Source organism: Sprattus sprattus (assembly GCF_963457725.1).
Source record: "Sprattus sprattus genome assembly, chromosome: 3".
Classification (NCBI taxonomy): Eukaryota; Metazoa; Chordata; class Actinopteri; order Clupeiformes; family Clupeidae; genus Sprattus; species Sprattus sprattus.
The window spans coordinates 18,900,449-18,917,778 of NC_137922.1; the positions used below are offsets into that span (position 1 = coordinate 18,900,449).

Sequence of the window (17,330 nt, forward strand, 5' to 3'; positions counted from 1 at the left end):
GCAGCAGAATGACATCAGAGACCCTGTTGACCTTTATAAATTAAGCTTCAGAGAGCAGGCATTTGTTTTCTCCGGGACTTCTGCGGTTGCATTCAATCCGTCCCTCCAGGAAGGCCCGCGGGGAAGTGAGTGAAATGGAAACCAGGGCAAGCGATACAAACAGAGCCAGAGCAGGGATGGGAGCGGAGCGGAGGCCAGCTTGTTTACGAGGGCCTGTGTGCGCACATTACTCGAACATGGCAGTGTTTATTTTTTCCTAACTCAATGCAACTCCGTAGAAGTTATACACGTTGAAATGTTTAACTCCGCTTAATAGATTGATGCACTCACGTGTCCTGTTACACAGAGGCTTTGAACAAGTGAGGTCTTAAAGTGCACGGAAAAAGGCCATTAAAGTTTATTCTTGTGGAGGCTGTACATTTAGCACGCATTGTAGTTATACGAGCACACAAACACACACACACACACACACACACACACACACACACACACACAGTCACAAAATAAGCTGTAATGTAAATGAACAGCCAGATTCAGTAGTAATTGTAGTTACTTCTCCTAAATGTGTCCTATAATTAACAAGACACAATCTCATACATAAAAATACATACACACGCTTAACATGCAAAATACATATAAAAATGTGGTAGTCTGGCTCTGATTCAGACTGCTGCGCTATTTAAGATGATCAAATTCTCCTCACAAAAGCAGGCTCAAACCTTCCTACCACAACATATGTCACGTTCAGTCCCTCTCCACTTCACAAAAAGTCCCTCTCCCTTCCACCCTTCCCAAACAGCCCATCTGAGAAGCAGGTGCTGCTCTGATCTTGTGTGTCTGCGGGGTGGAGGGGGGGTTGGGGGGTAGACGTGACAGTGTAATTAGGAGAGATATGAAGGAACAAAACGTGAAGGAAAAAACGAGGAAAGTCAGGTAATGTATCAAGTCCCAGGCCAGCATACTTCTCTGATGCTGTAATCAAAGGGACAGATGATGAAGCTCCCCCTTGCCCCCCACACCCACCCCCTCACCCCCTCCTGCCCTCCCCTTCTCTTTGTGAGAAAGCCCAGGCTGTAGGCATGCAGTCACCAACTTAATTACCCTGCTGCGATCTGACAAACAGCTCAACTGGGTCCCTGGATGAGGGGGATCCCCTGTTCAACCTCCCTCCAGCCCCCTAGCGTTCACCTGCAGCGCATTAGCAGGATAAGAACACAGTGATGGAGGGAAATGAAACTGTTTACCCAAGAGTCTCTCATCAGTAAATCAGTGCCGGGGAGGCGGGCGGTGGGGTGTGGTGGGGACGGGGGTAAGGAGGCAGGATATCCTGGCTTAATGGTCGCATGACCTCCAGTCTCCTGTGTTACTGAGAGGGCTGCAGTCAGAAAGCAGGAGAGATAGAAAGATAGAAATGGAATGAGAGAATGAAAGAGAGATATACAGCGAGAGTGAGAGGAAAAACAGAGGAATAGAGAGATGTAGAAAGAATAGATAGAGTGAAAACAAGGGAAAGAGACGAGAAGAGAAAGATGGGAGACAGACGACTAGCAGGAGAGAGACAATGGGACAAAAGAGAGGACACAAAAGAGCACTAGCTCCTTGAAGTCATTGATGTCAGAACAAATTAAGTCACTGCTCCATCTGCGTATTGAATTCAAATGCCTGGAGAATCCCTTCCATGTTACAATGGAATATCATTTAATGACCTTAATTAGACCTCCGTTTAATCTCCCAAAAACATGTCCCCAAGGCCCAGCAAAGGGATCCCACAATTGTTGGGGATGATCCAGCCCAAAGTCACTAAGACCCACTGACCAGTTTTACGAGAAAGAGACTGCACTGAAATGTAAAATTTCATTTCCTTTCTATTGTTTATGACTGGAATGAAATAACAGACATTTTCCAAAACACATCCATTCAACACCCAGATAGTAAAAGGCATCAAAGTAACAATTTTAAGTGTTGTTTTCCTTTTCTATAAAACAGCCAGAGCACACAGTGGAGCCAGTGGTACTCTAAACTCACACCCACCAACAGGAGGACAAATACTCGGCCTTGATAAAGAGCTGTTGTCCAGGCATGCCATAGTGCTGGGCTCAACTGGACCCCCTGGGCATGTGGTCCCTGACCGACTACCTGGCAGACGCTCCGCTCCCTCACCTGACAGAGAGGGACTCTCCCCCCCCCCCCCCCCCCCCCCCCCCCGCAAAGACGGCATAACCAGCAGGATTAATGTCCTTCTGGGGAGATTTCTCACCACAGCTACATCATCACCGCCACTGCCACCACAACCCCCATACCCTACTCTTTTTCTTTTTCTCTCTCTCTCTTTCTTTTTTTTTCTCTCTCTCTCTCTCTCTCTCTTCTACCACTGAGGGATTATCTGTCAGGACCTGGCTGAATCACTGTACCTCACACACTGACACTAGCCCCCCCACCCCACAAACACCACCATAGTGCCTCTTTCCCCTGTCCTCGCTGTGTTCCCACTGGCTTGGCCTCATTCTCCCCCTCCCTCCCTCCCTCCCTCCCTCCCTCCCTGCTCCCTCTTCAGGCCACTGCTGTCGGTTCATCATTAACTGAAAACAGCCCGTGAGTTATGCACTGAGGACAAGGACAATGACAGAGTGACCTTCTGTCTCAGCCTGAGACGGCTGACCACCCCTGCACTTCCGTCCCGTGCCTCCGCACATGCCTATCTGATGACCCCCCCTGCCCCCCCTGACTAGCCCACACCACTCACCCTCCAGCCCTCCCTTACTCCCCAAGCTCCCTCCAGTCCCCTCCACCTCCCACCCCACTTCTGACAAATGCGCCCCCGGGGAGCTTCCCAGACACAGATACCCTTGTCTGGTGTCATTGATCATGGCTGCTGTCAGCTGGCAGGTAGGACAGCAGTGCTCCGTGGGACCTGGGAACCAGGGGAGAGAGCGAGGGAGCGAGAGAGCGAGAGGGGCTGGGGAGATAATGACTTAAGTAACTTTGCAGAGGTCAAAGGGGCACTGAATGGGGACTGCCGGGGCTGAGCAGCCGCGTGGCCGTTTGCTTTTACATCGCTGATTTGCTTTTAGAGGAGAAAGGAAAGGTCATAAGGGCTTGGCCCCACACATGAACCTTTAATGGATGGACACAGAGCCTTCAAAATGAAAGGTTCTTTGTAGAGACTGCCTTTGGCTACCATTCTCACTGCACTCCTTCAACTATGCTAAACTTTTTTTCAACCATGCAAAACTGCTTTTTCCCTGAAAAGGTTCTCTTATTGGAAAGGTTCCTACTGCACCAAAGGAACCTTTTTTTGCACTCTTTTTTTTCAGTGAAGGCACGCTCCTAAAGCGCCTACCTGTAATCGACCCCCTTAATCCTCCGGCTACAATGTTTTAGCACTGGAGCTGCACCCACTCCTGCGTGCTCCCCACAGGAATCCGCAGCCGACCTGCCCTCTAAGCCTCACCCTTTTCTGTGGAGCTCACACAGACACAGCAGCCCCACTGTTCAGAAAGGAGGCTGGAGCCCATCATTATAAATCAGGCCATTAGGAAGAATTTAATTTTAAAGAGCCCTTCCCCGGATTCACAACCAGCCCTCCATTAGGCGAGCACGAGGAGACGGTGGCGTGGCAACTTAAAGGGAATCAGAAGTCCTCAGTGGGCAATCCGTGTCAGGGGCTGTACAACAAGGGGCTGTGCTGTGATGAAGCAGATAAATCTGCGATTACAGAATAGAAATGAGAGAGAAATAAGACAACACATACACACACACACACACACACACACACACACACACACACACACACACACACACAATTGTATACTTATTTATTCATGTAGGAGGAAAAATCATGCTTTAGCTTTGAGATACTCTCAGGCAAACAAACACTCGAAGACAAAGACAGAGTAATTTACACACACACACACACACACACACACACACACACACACACACACACACACACACACACACACACACACACACACATAGAGGAACTGGAATGCTCTGTGAAACGTAAGCAGATCCGTTACCACAGACCTGTCGAGCTGAGCCAAAGCGCTCATTTTCCCCCAGCAGAATGCACAGGGGTGGGGGGGGGGGGGGCATGCAAGCTGGGCCCACGCAAGCCGGTGATTATGGTGAAGAGTTACAGCAGCCCTTCACCGCCCCCACCAGCATCATCACCACCACCAAGACATTCATTCCACCATTATCCACCAACTCCCTCCCCACGCTCCACTCCCAACAGTTCATGCCCAAATTGGGAGAAAAATGTGAGAATATCGCACAACGAGACCCAAAAGCGACAGCAAAGCCAGCCTTAGAGCCACTGCTTCACTCTGTTCATGCAGTTCACAGTGCATATCAAGACTGGCTTATTTATCATTGCTATTTTCAGTGGGGATTTAAATCAAATTAATTGCACTGTACTGTTGAGGAAGTAAACAAAAGAAAGAAAAAACACACAGAGAGAAAGAAATGAAAAAAATGCTCTTTCATTCCCTCATTCTTTCTGTTTGCCTTTTTCTCCCTCCTTTCCTAGCGTAGGCCAAGAGCCATTTGTGCTTCCGAAACAGGGAGAGATTACAGACCCGGTGCGGTCTCCGGAATATTCTTGGCTGTGGAATGAAGACAGATAGCAGGCGAGGAGCGGAGGTTAGCAGAGAAGAAACGAAGGAGGAGGAGGAGGAGAGAAAAGGGGAAAAAAACAACTAAAAAGGGAAGAGAAAGAATTAGGCCACACAGTGGTGCGAGGACCACAAAAAAAGGGATGAAAAATGGCGGCAAGGGAGGGGGAGAGATATTCGATTAGTGGACAGCTTCCCGGAAAGAACTATGGACCCATTTGACTATAGTGTTCCCTCCCCTCCACCCTCAGCCGAAGCAAACAAACAATCAAACAAACAAACAAAACAAACAAACAAAAACAGATGCATCTCATCTCTGAAACAAGGTATGTGATTGGTGATGGAGGAGGGGGGGGAGGCTTTCACTCAGCCCTCTGTCCTCGTCGCTCTAATCTGGGTGTCCACTCTAAGCCTCCAGGTCCTCGACGAGGGAGATTAACGAGTGCTCAGGGGCAGAGTGTAAGTTCCTCGCGGTTACAGGCCTCGGCGCGGTGTAACACAATTACGGCTGCCGTGGAGAAGCAGATAATGGTCACGCTCGGCGCTCGCGCATATAGATCAGATATTGAGTTTTCTGCATTTTAATTCACTTTCCGGCACAAACAGGGCGCATTAGTACGATTACAGAGCTGCAGGGAGGGGAGGGGATGCTGTGTGTGTGTGTGTGTGTGTGTGTGTGTGTGTGTGTGTGGGAGGAAGGGGAGGGGGGTGTGGTGAAACAGACGAGGGGTTTTGGAAGATTTGTTCAGGGCAGCTTGTCAATTTTGATCCGGGGCGGGGAGCAGAGTGGTCATTCATCCTTAGAAAACTCAAACAGGCAAAATAAATCTAAATTACACAGACACCCGTTTAGGGAGCACGAGCTTTCGAGCACAAGCCCTTACACAGCGACTCGGGCTTCTGACATTCTCCCCCGTGATGAATGGAGCGGCTCATTTGGTGCTTAGAGCGAAATCTCATCTGAGATAAGTAAAGACCTGAGAAAGACAAAGCGTTGTGTGTGTGTGTGTGTGTGTGTTTAATCAGATAAACACACAGACAAGTCTCACCGAGAGACTGCTGCATGTCCATATAATATATCCCAAATCTACATATGGCCTACATTTTCTGTCTCATATGCTGTTACAAAGGGACTTCGGGAAAAAAAATTGCTTCAGATGAACACAAAATTGAGATGGTGTGCAATTATTTTTGGAGCAGTGGATTTGAGTACCCCCATCCAGTGTTGTGCAAGTCCTTGTGTCTGTGTAAAAGCAATTACCGACGTTTTACTACAAAGCTGGAAGCATCTACCTCTAGGGAACCACTCTCTGGATGGAAAGTACAGAGCATGGCGTTAGTTAGCAAATCATTACCGACTCTCCTTCCTGCCAAACAGGAAGTCAAACAGCAGGTTAGCTGCCTCATAGGGCGCAGCATCCACTGCAGTCTTCCTTCCAGTGGCTGAGTGAGAACGAAAATCAGGACACTATTTTCCCTGCGAATAAATACATTATTTAATGAAACGCCACCACTTCACTTCTGCGGGGGAAAAAAATAAACCACGACGTGAAAGCTGATGCCTAATAATGTTTTAAAAGGACATCTAAAAAATGCTTATCTAGCCATTTCCCTTGTAGCAGTGGGTTCTCTTTTAAACACATATTCATTTACGCTCATTGTCTTAATGTATCAATTCAGGAGTGTTGTAATGAAATGAAGTGGGTTCTCATATTAAACACATACTCATTTACGCTCTTTGTCTTAATGTATCAATTCAGGAGTGTTGTAATGAAATATTTTTGGACCAATTCCAGCAGTGAAAAGCTTAGTCTTCAACACTAAGTTTAGCACACACTTGACGCAACCCAGACACAAATAAAGGCGACAGCCACAGCTAGGTGGGAGTGGATAACTGAGGTTTGAGGACATCAATCAAGTGTCTCATCTCAGGTTTGTCATTGGCCTGTGGTCTGGTGACCCGTGCTGTCTCAGCTCGTTCCATCATTGACTGTCTGTGTGTCTGAGACAGCCTCTCAGTCTCTCTCGGACAGTCTCTCAATCCCTTCACCTCTCCTACCTCGGTACTACTGACTCCAACAGGACGGGGAGTTGACATGCGCCGACAAAACCCCTCACAAACATACCGCTCTGTATTCAGTTGAGCCCCCACTAAACAAAAAAACTAAAAAAGGAGAAAAGGGGGGGGGGGGGGGGGGGGGGGGGGTAAGATGAACACGTAAGCCAAAATGTAAATACACTCACTCATATTTCCCTAGCCCTTGCGTCTCAAATTCAAATCAATCTGCAAACAACTGTCAGGGAGACGAATCACCTCCAAAACAGAAACAGACCATTCTGGTGTTTCTGGCTTCCAGAGGAGAGGACAAAAGAGCTGGGATTTCCATAACTAAATCTAGTGCACAGGACAGGGAGGCACAAAGAGAAGCGAGAACCAGACACGCACGCCTGGGCAAATGAGAGCACTCATATCCCTCAAAAGATTACTCGGGTTCAACATTGCTTTGCTTGTTTACCAGACTTAAGGTTCTTTCCCCCGCGAACAAAAGAGGAACGCAAAGTCGCTACGAATAGCTGCAGTTAATGTGTCTGAATCCCCCCATTCTCTCCGGGATTAGAGTAAGAGGAGAGGAGAGGAGAGCACAGGCTGGCCTATCTCTCCCTCCTTCCTCTCTACTTTGCTCTCCTCGAGCCTCGCAACCCAACCTCCTTAAAGATATTTCTGCTTTTGTTGGCCCAATAGCACGCACAGGGCTAGAGGAAGGGCTCTGCCGATAAAACATCTCTGTCTGCGTCGACGAAACGTGAAAGAAATGCAGACTTGAAGTTCTTGAAGGGAAAAAAAGGGGTGAAAAAAAAATGAAAAAAGGCAAAACAAACAATGTGATGATTTACTGATGTGTTTTCTCACAAATGAGAGGGGTGTGAGCAAGTGTGTGTGTGTGTGTGTGTGTGTGTGTGTGTGTGTGTGTGTGTGTGTGTGTGTGTGTGTGTGTGTGTGTGTGTGTGTGTGTGTGTGTGTGTGAGTGCGCACACGACTGTGTGGGGGGAGAATTTACAAGTGTGGCTACTGAGGGGGGAACATTCGAAAGGGGTTATAATTTACATCTGACAACTCTTTCGCCAACTGTGAGGCCTTTCACAGTTTGTGCTTGTGAATGGAGCGAACGCTTGTGTTCCCTTCTTTAAACGAAAGCCCGGGGCAGACCTCGAACGAACGCCAGGCAGATCAGCTTACAGCTCATCAGGAATCCATATGTTTCATACGCCAGAGCTGAATCATTGCTTTCCGGTGCGCAGATGTAGGGATAATGTTTAAATGTACAGCATAATGGTATATCAGTTTACATCTGGGGGCTGGATCTGATTTGGGCCAATGTGTTGGACTGAGCACAAAGCCCACCCGGCTGACCCCTGGACTTAGACAAGCGACATTTCTTTTGGCAACCGAAATGAGAAAACAGAACCCCGATCAGTTTCAATGAAAGACAATCACCTCTTGAGTGAGTATAGCATCTGTGCAACATATGAAGCATCCTCAGCATACAGAATGCATAGCAACCCTGGACAACCCTGAGTTCTAGGCCATTTCTTTAGCAGGCGGAGGTGGGAAGAATGGCCCTGGTGATCACAAATGGTGGCTTTCAACCAACCCCCCCCCCCCCCCCCCATCACCCTGTTCAGAGCACTCTGGGCCACTGTCAATAAAAATAGACTCCCTCTCTCTGGCCATCTCGCTTCCACTCCCTCTGTCCTCGCACAGATACGACACAGTGCTGACTCTACACTTTGCTGGCTAAGCTGTTCCACGCCTTCCATTAGGTTCCGATCACACCAGAACCGAATTCATTATTTATCTGCCTCCTTTACTCTGTTTGGATGTCCTCATGAAAGGAGAGGCCAGCCCGAGGAGCATCTGGGATGGCACTCTCTACAACCTAGGAGCTTCTTGCCTTCTCCTCTCAATTTCCACAGACCTCCAATGCCCCCCCCCCACCCCTCCCCCCAGTTATCCTGTTCCCTATCGTCAAAAGTAGGAGAAGAAAAGCAAAAAAACTCGAACTTTTTCACCGTTGTTTTTTTTTTTTTTCTCTCCCTCGTTTGACTTTAAGACAACACGAGAGGTTTGCTTTAAGAGCCGTCTGGTCCCTAAGCAGCCCTGTTGCCCCACATGCCACGAAACGCCTTTATTACGGGCCTCATGATTAATGGTGTTTTAACGCTTGCTGTGCATCCTGCATTCAGTCCCACCACTTCTGCCGGGTCTCTTCTGTCTTGGTGCTAAATTCTTTGGTGGCTTTACGGTGGAGCTGAGGATTGCCAAACACAAGCCACAACCACATCTCTGATGACGCCGCATAACCATGGGGGGATGGCCACGGCGACGAGGAGAAGCCTTCATTAAAGTCGGAGTATTATGCCTCTCAACCAAAGCGGGGCTCCTTGCAAAATGAGCCCCAGCGAGTGTGTGTGCCCCAGTTAGGCCCTGGCTGCATGCGGGGCCCCCTGAGAATACGCCAGGAGATGCAGCGGCATGCTGCAACGTGCTGACTTTGTTAAAACGCTCCGACCCATGACAGCACGCGAGCATTTTAGAATTGCAATTACTGTACATACTGTATGCGCTCGCATAAGCAAAAGGCAAGGGAAAAAGAGGGTCAGGATCGGCGGGGAGTCGGTGGAATGAAGCACAATATGGCCACATTTTAAGGAACTGAACAAGCCAATGTTCTTGATTCTTACTCAAGAGACACAGCCCTGCATAAGGAGTGATTTCGTTGTTACTAAATTCACATGAAAGAGATTGAGATGTAGGGTTTGAAATGGCTTTGGCATTATCACGGTGCGATAAAACAGCTATTGAAGTTCTTTTATTTAAAAAAAAAAATACATCTCAGATTTTATCACTCTACAAATCTTGGCAGACAATTCTTTAACACATCCTCTTGGCTCCCTGAGTTGATTCAAACCAGTACGAGGAAACTGACTTTGTGACACACATTCATCACACTCATAATACGTTGCTCCGCATATTTTGCAGTTCCATTACCACACAAAAGCACAGGAATATAAAAAGAGATGTTTTTTAAAAAAAAGATTGATTTCCTCATGATGAATGGCTGCTATTCATGTGTCTTTATCTAGTTCCATCTCCCGTCTTGCGACGCCTTATGGTCTGTTTTTTAACGGAGATAGAACATGCCTGGTCTCGGAGCGCCCTGTCAGACAAGCCAAGACTTCTATCTCTGCCCTGCTGATAGCTGATGTCTACCAGAACCCCCGAATATAGGAATTTGCGTTTTGTTTTCAAAAGATAATTCGTATGGGGAAAAAATGGCCTTTCCCATATAGAAAGGGCTGCACTACATCATACTCTGCTCTCTCGCTATATCCCTGTAAGTTAATTGGGTGCTTCTTAAACATGGCCCTTTGGTTCCAAAGCCAGATGTGTCCTTCCTATGGTCACAGGCACAGTGTGCTGTCTCCCTTTGTTTCTCTATAGGACTCTAAGTCTGGACAGTCCTCTCAAAACATGCCCCCGAGGCTGGCTTTACTAATGCCCGAGCACTAAACTTACTGGGCTCTTTTATGAAAAGAAAACCCCTCCAGAACTCCAAAGTTTAGGGCTCTTTCAAAATGGAGGGGTTGCTGAGAGGGAAGGGGGGTGGGGGGTTGCTCATGTGGGCTAACAATGTCCTCTTATCACTGTGGGACCTTAATGCAAACCAGAGTGCTGTTTCTTCTCAGCTGGACCCCCGACCAGCAGGGGGAAATGTATGTTCTTATTTAAGCCCCATAAAAACAGGACAGGACAAACATTTATCTGTGCTATGCTTTCATCTGCTGTACACACAGTTAAAGAATAACAGAGAAGGAGGGAGGGAGGGAGAGAGAGGTGAAGGAGGTGAAGGAGGAGGAGGAGGAGGAGAAGGCAGGGAGAGATGGAGGGAAGATAGGAAAGAGGGAAAAAGAGAAGAAGAGGAGATAAACCCAAAGGAGGTGATCAAATAGAAGGCCTTTCATGTTCTTGAGGGGTTACACGTCCCTTCTGAGTAAACTACAGGGCAGCACTATCAAAAAACAGAGAACCATACTGGTCCAGATGGTTCAGGAATAGACACAGATCTGGGATGGATGAATTACAAACAAACAAAACAGGATTAATAATTGCTGAGATGTACAGTGTCATAATGAGAGCAGCACAACAACAGATCAATATACTACATGAATATAGTGTTAATTAATGATCACGATACATCATTCATTCTCATCAATTATGGACACACTCACAAATACTGAGGCACTCTTGACATGTTGTACAAAGTGCATCCAAAACAGGTACATACCTCAGTTACACACCGAAGTACTGTATAGAAGAGACGTTTCATGAGAAGCAGTATGATTACTGTGTTTTGTGCTCTTTAGAGAGTCAGCTTTCACAGCCTTTGTCCACCACTCAGCAAAGACAGTCCATAAACAAGGACACAGCATCCCTGGGAGATAGTACTCAAAAGGACCCGATTAGAAAACATAAAAGCCTTGCCACTATCCGTGCCTTCCCCTCTTTTCTGCCGCCACTCGGAGCTTTTTATAGCGGGCATTCTGTGTGCCACACATAGAATATTCTAAAGTCCCTCTCTGTCACTTTGCTGTTCTATTAGCCCTGGGAGACCACTGCTGCATGGCAGAAACCCCACAGTGAAGGACAATGGCTTTCCACTGGTCTACTGTGCTCTTATATTGTTACTGCCTGCTGGCATACATCTTGGCAAGGGATATAGTAGGGGGCACACAAACCTGGCACAGCAGAGCAGGAACTAGTCCAGGGTCAGTGGATATCAGACAATGCAATTTCTGAACAACACTGCGTAAGTGAGAAGCTTTTACCTAAACAGACTGAACTAAATAAGGTCTGCTTTTTCTAAGGAACCGAAAGAGAGGGTGGGGTTGGGGGGGTGTTGGAAGGGGGATGAGGTAAGTAACTGGGGTGGGAACACGAAGGGCATGGAAGAAGAAAAGAAACCCAAAAATAACCAAATGAAAAAGCCCATGGGCACCCATCCCGCTTGCACAAGAGGTGTTCTGTCGGCTAGCCCTCCCCCCATCCCCGCCTCTTTGCGCACTAGCGTTGGAAGAGGCCTCTTGACTGGCAATAACTATCATCTCTCCTCGCCATTTCCTGTTCTGAGTCAGGCTCTCCATGCCGGCCGAGGGCCCTGCATAGCATTACCCTGACCCTCCAGGGTAATTGGGTCTAAAGGATCCTCACGGAGAGCTGCTGAAGCGTGCTCTGTGCATGCGAGCAGGCAGGCGCCCGTGCCACAGCCTCCCCTGAGCTGATGAGAGGTCTGCCAGCCAGAGGAGGTGGAGGTGGTGGGGTGGGGGTCTCAGAGACAGCGAGACGGAGGAGATCGCCTTCGCCTAGTGCCCTTGACATCGCACTAGACAGATGAACATCCGCCAAAAAGAAAGGCCTTGACAGACACACACACACACACACACACACAAACAACCATACACACACATTTGTACATTGCACACATACACACATACTCAAATGTGGATACAAGCACACACACACACACACACACACACACACACACAAACAACCATACACAGACATTTGTACATCACACACATACACACACACTCAAATGTGGATCATGCACACACACACCACACACATAGACACACACACACACACACACACACACACACACACACACACAGATATTAGGACACTTCTCACCCACCCAAACATCCACGCACCCTCTATCCCCTCTCGTGTGGTGCGGTGTGGGGTGGTGCGGTGTGCATGTAAATGTCTGGATCATTACGAGGAGGGGCCTCGTGTCCTGCCGCTGCTGACAGCCTCTCAGGCTCTCGGGTCAGCCTCTCCACATCAGGAATGCCTGTGAAGTGGTGCTACTTGTGCCGAGCCCTGCTAATGGACTGCTAATAGCAGCCAGCTCCAATCTGACGCTCGAGACAGTGACAGTGTGTGATTAATTGCACTCAGGCCTTCTCTCACCTCTTCTCTCTCACTCTAACTCTCTCGCTCACTCTCTCTCTCCTCTTCTCTCCCGCACTCTCTCGCTCACTCTCTCTCTCCTCTTCTCTCCCTCACTCTCTCACTCACTCTCTGTCTCCTCTTCTCTCCCTCACTCTATCTCATTCACCTCTCTACCATTTTGTAGAGGGGAAAGGAAAGGCAAGCGCTATGGCTATGATACCTCCCCTCTCCACACTCCACTCAACACTTCTCTCTTTAACCTTAATCATCTCTTTTCCCGTCCTCTTCTTTCCCCTCTCCTTTTTCCATGAGCCTCATTCTTGGGTTGAGAGTATCTGTACAGGCTTGACTGCTACGAGTGACTAAGCTCTATTCCACTGACATGTAAGAGAACGGCAGTGCATGTTAAATATGCAGCAAGAGAGAGGAGAGAGTGACGTCAGGTACGAGAGGGTAAGAGAAGCAACCTCAGCAAGCCGCTTTTCAGAAGAGATATTGTTGAAAAAAAGAAACAACCTCCAAAAGGGGAAAGGTGAGACAAGGGAGAAAGACAAACTACATTGTGTGAGACGCTGACACCCCAAATTCAGTGTATGCATGTGTTTGTGTGTGTGTGTGTGTGTGTGTGTGTGTGTAGGTGTGTGTGTGTGTGTGGCTGCGGGGATGGGGGGTACACAGAACTCTGATGACACAGCATCTAAGCCTGACCTTTTCTTTCCACCTGCGTATGAACACATACAAACAGCACACACACACACACACACACACACACACACACACACACACACACACACACACACACACACACACACACACCTCTCCTTCTGCTGTTACCGCAGGAAAAACCAACAAAGGGAGAAGAAAGAGTGGTCCTCTGTGAAAAGTGGCCTCGCTCGCGCCACCCTCAGGGAATTACCGACACATTTAAGCACTAGGTCATTCTACAGTACCCCTCACCTCACACAATGCAGGCCTTTGTGCGCTGGGAGTGTATTCGCAGGACGACCGCGATGACTGAAACTTTAGCAGCACCCCTGGGAGACGGCAGAGAGGCCAGTGAGGGAAGCGGTTAGAGTAATGATGATAGTAATAGCATTCTCACTTACACAGTTTTCTTACACGTCCTCGTCTGAGACGACACTTAATACAGCATGTGCGAAAATGGTATATGTTTGGTGTGTGTGTATGTGTATGTATGTGTGTGTGTGTGTGTGTGTGTGTGTGAGGGTGGTTGTAAAGTGACACACTATACTGCCTGTGAGAGAACCGTATATGTTGTTGGACACAGTGTGGGTGTGTGTTTAAGTGTGTGTGTGTGCTTTTGTGTTTGTGGGCATGCAAGGGGCTTTTTCCTGCTTTTCTTCACTTTTAACAAATTCTCCAAAGCTCTCGCCGTTTGAATAGTGAAAATATTTTCTTGCAGATCCATTAGTCCCTCACTCAGTAAACATAGCTAAGGGGACACATGAGGAAGACATGACAGAAAGAGAGAGAGAGAAACAGAGAGAGGCAGAATGAAAATGAAGAGGGGAGGGAGGGAGGTGGAAAAAGTGAACTAATCTTACAGCCCGACTCTGCGGGCGCCCAGGCCTTTTGCTTTGCTTTCGGTCTTTACGCTCATTATGAGTGAATAGACAAACAGGGAGGCTTTGTTTCTTATACTTTCTCTTTCTCTCTCCATATTTCTCTCTCGCTCCACATTTCTCTCTATTTCTCTTCATCTAAACTCCATGGCCATCATGTCAATGAAATGCTCCTCATAGCTTTCGAATGTGGTTGACAGTGCCTACACAGTGCCTACAATTATGCAAAAACAAAAACCGGAAAAACTAAAAAAAACTAAAAAATTCCAAAGAGGAGAAAAAGCACTAAAACATGCCTTTTCTTTTTCTGGCATCCCTCTCTCTTTCATCAACAAAGGGATCTGCATATTCAAACAGACAGACGGCCCTCTCCTGCCCACAAATCCACACGCCCATCTGCCGCTCAATGGGCTGACAAGGCCCTCTCCTGTCCTGCCATTGTCGGGGGTTCACCGGGCGGGGAACCGCACACTCCTCATCTGCTTGTTCTCTCGGCACCCGCGTGCCATCCCTGCCAGCTCTCCCTGGGAAGCAGTCACATACATGCACCCACCCACACACACACACCACACACACACACACACACACACACACACACACACACACACACACACACACACACACACACACACACACACACACACACTCACACACACACTCACACACACTCACACACACACACACACACACACACACACACTCACACACACTCACACACAAACATACCCCCCCAAGACACACACGCATAAACACAAACATTCACACAAACACACATACACGCACCCACCCACCCACACACACATGCATGCATTAACACAAACATACACACACACCGACACACACTCCCCACACATACACAAACATACACTCACACACACTCACACACATGCACCCAGCAGATGCCTATCTCCAGCATGGAGGCATTCGCCCCTATCCCAATCCCCGGGGGAATGATGAGATTCGCGGGGCTGCTCCCCTCTGATTGATATATGATTGTCTCTCCTCTCTTGCCTTCCACCTTCTCGTCTTTTCATGTCCTCTCTGTCGTCTCTGTCCTCTGCCTTCTTCTCCTCTCCTCTCATGTCTCTACTTTTCTCCTAATTTCTCCTTCTCCCATCTACTTTTCTCTGGTCCTCCCCGCTCTCCTTTCATACTCTCGTCACCTGAACTCTACACCTCCAGAGGGTGAAAGTGAAGACGGACATCTTCACGTCTCGCGCCCGAATGAAAGGCTGGCAGAAGGCTATGTGATAGGTGCAACATCAGGCAGTGTTTTAAACACCGCACTTGTTTCTAATGATGAGGCAAATGTGAGCAGCTCTTCCACACTGGGAGCAAAAGACAGAAAAACTATGGGCCATTAATTAGTCGCCAACAATGTTGTCCCCAGAATATCGACTTCTTAATGGACACGAAACGACCTGGTTCATGTTCCCATTACCGCCTGCGACACGGGCCTCTGTGGAGCTCTGGAATGGAAGGGAGGATTATGTCATCCTGCAATGCCCTTCAGAAACCAGAGCTGGGTTGTATTTCTCTTGTCTTTCTTTTTCCTTCCCTCGTTTCCTCATTAACTATGCAATAGTGGGTTGGAGGGAGAGAAGGAGGGAGGGAGAGGTGGGTGGGAGAGTGAGCCTGGGTGCTGTGTGTGTGTGTGTGTGTGTGTGTGTGTGTGTGTGTGTGTGTGTGTGTGTGTGTGTGTGTTTGTGTCGGTGGTGGGGGGGTTGGCAGCCTGGATCTGGCTCCCCCTGTGGAGCTAAGACTGAGGAGGTGGTGTGTAGCTCACAGTGCATATTTAACATGAGGGTCTTGTTGGTGCCTGCGTAAAACCTGATTCCCACTCACTCGCACCCCTCGCACAAGTGAACGGAGAAGGCATCAGCCCTGACCCAGATCAATAGAGTGCTATAAGAAGGGATGTACAATGACATTATTTAAGACGAGAAACTCAACATATTCAGCTCTGTGGCCATAAATATTTGATTTGAAAAAATTAACCGTGAGTGAATAGAAGATTTTTACATTTGAGGGATAATATTTGTTTTCACTTAAACCGACAGAATACTTAGCTTCATTTTGTCTAGTGAGTGCCCTTTTGAATCGACACAATAGATCAAATACCTGCGTGCAAATGTATAACAGAAAGGGTTTCACAGTAGTAGCCCAACTGTGAGATCACAGCAAGACAAGGCAATGTTCAACATCCAGTGAGCTCAGACACAGCCAAAATGTATTGTTCAGTTGTCCATCTCACATAAACCCCTCTGATCCTAGACTGTGATTCTGAATGACTTCATCCATCTTAAGGTCTCAGCACATGGAAACCTGCATTGCTTGCAATGAAAAGAATATGCCTGTTCAATTCAAATGAAACTCAAAAAGACCCAGTTGGAAAGGAAACCAGCCTGCTGTTAGTATTTCTGAACAGTCTGCTTGGTTGGCAGACGACTCCCACTGTGTCCCTACATTTTCCCAGCACACAAGGACATAGTCTATCCAGCCGAAAACCCACTGTCTGTCCCTGTCTAAGCACCGCTCAAAATCAACAAACAAGGACAGACAAACACTGTCATGTAGAAGAACTGAGTCTTAAAAGATACAAGCACAGTCATGCTATACAACCACCACTCATTCATTTCAAAAATCCATAGAAAGCAAATAGCGAAAAAACACAGACAAAACACCATCATTACACCACTGGAAAAAAAGAATATTGAACACAGAGCTTTTAGAGGCATTCACACTGAAAATGGTACCCATTGACTGATCTTTGTAACAAAGGGTATTGATTTACAAAATTACATTGTAATTACCCCTGCTCTTGTTTCTATCTATCCCTTTCTCTGTCTCTTCATCTCTCTTGCTGTGTGAGTATGTGTGTCAGTGGATGTTTTTGAAAAAGGTTCACTTGTTTTTACTGTGAACAGAACAAAACAAAGTTATCCTACAAAGTCAACCCTATAATGAGACCAATAGGATTGCATATAAGAACGGGCCGGGTTTTAGCCTCAGTGATGCGCTCACTCTTCACTGTCCAAAGGCTATAGTCTCGCTGTCGATGTCAATGTTAATCGGTGTTCAATTCAAATATCAATATTCAATAGCCTATATGTTATT

At 47.5% G+C, this 17,330-nt stretch overlaps 1 protein-coding gene across 1 annotated transcript in view; it reads right to left on the reverse strand.

The window, feature by feature from the left end:
* The window catches only part of unc5cb (unc-5 netrin receptor Cb), a gene marked incomplete at its 3' end in the record, with an annotated part of 155,429 nt that overhangs the window by 137,272 nt on the left and 827 nt on the right, over positions 1-17,330 (reverse strand). The window lies entirely within an intron of this gene.